Source organism: Arachis ipaensis, chromosome B01, assembly GCF_000816755.2.
Source record: "Arachis ipaensis cultivar K30076 chromosome B01, Araip1.1, whole genome shotgun sequence".
NCBI classification, from domain to species: domain Eukaryota; kingdom Viridiplantae; phylum Streptophyta; class Magnoliopsida; order Fabales; family Fabaceae; genus Arachis; species Arachis ipaensis.
Window position 1 is genome coordinate 107,612,875 of NC_029785.2, and position 1,317 is coordinate 107,614,191.

A 1,317-nucleotide genomic window follows, 5' to 3' on the forward strand; every position below is an offset into this window, starting at 1 on the left:
TTAGTTATAGTATATTTATTATGAATTATGGATTAAAACAATAGTTATTTATCTTTTATTTATTTTTTGGAAGAACAAAAGTTTAGGTACGCAGGCTGTACTTGATTCTCTTACTAGTATTAGCTATTAGGACATTTTTTCTTAGACAACAAGAAAAGGTTAAAGTAATTGATTTACCATAAAATTATTTTTTTCCCTTTTAACAAACTAAAGATAGATAAATAGAAAAAGTTTAACCAACTATTAACTAGAAATTAAATATTTTTTCTAAAATTTAAACTCCAATTATTTGTTTAAAAGTTGAGCTTACTTTTATATAACTGACTCCAATTTAGTCACATTCTTTTCACTTACATAGTTACATTTAATATATGAATTATCTGTTAAAAAATGCTTATGAATTATCTGTGGCAGGAATTCTAATATATCGTAGTAATTAAATTTGCACTTATGTGATGAATTGTTGTTTCTTTACCAATGATTTAAAGGATATTTGATTTCTTCTTTTTATTTGTGAGTTTTTGACAAACTCTTCGCTTGGTTTTCTTTTCTTTCTTACGTTTTACTCACACTTGAAAAAAACAAAATTCACATTTATTTTCTTTTAAGTATTTCTTACTGATTTCTAACACAAACAAAATTAATGATGTGCTTTGTCTTTTGAGAATGCGTGTTGGGAGTTGGGACACTATTATGACATTGTCTTGGTTTTCACATTGCTTATTATGGCCTTTTTATAGGGGAAAAAAATTAGAATTAACTAAAGGTTTATTTATTAGGTTGGATTTTATAGTTTAATCGAATTTTTAATTAAATTTTTATAATTTTTTTAATTAAATTTTTATATCATATTAATTTTTGTAATTAAATTTTTATTATGATAAAAAATTTAATAGAATATTATGTTAAATTATATAAAATATTCAGTCAAATATTAAGTATATTTATTTTGTTTAACCGAATATTAATTGATGTAAATATTAAATATTAAATCTATAGAAAATAATTATATTGGATAATTTGACAACCAAATATGAAGGCCCTTATTAGGAAATTATTACGGAAAAAAGAAAAAGTTCAATAGCTGGATACTTTTAGGCTTAATTTGACTTTAAGTACTTCCTTTATCTCACTCGTTAATTATTCTTAAAAATAAATCTTCAATTTTGTCTTTTTGGTACACAACAAATTCATCCATCATAACAGAAAAACTTATAGAATATGATAAAATACAGACAAGCTCAATTCTCCCGTCTGGATCAACCAACTTAGCAAAAAATTGAAAATTTAATCAACTTTATGATGGTAAGATTTATA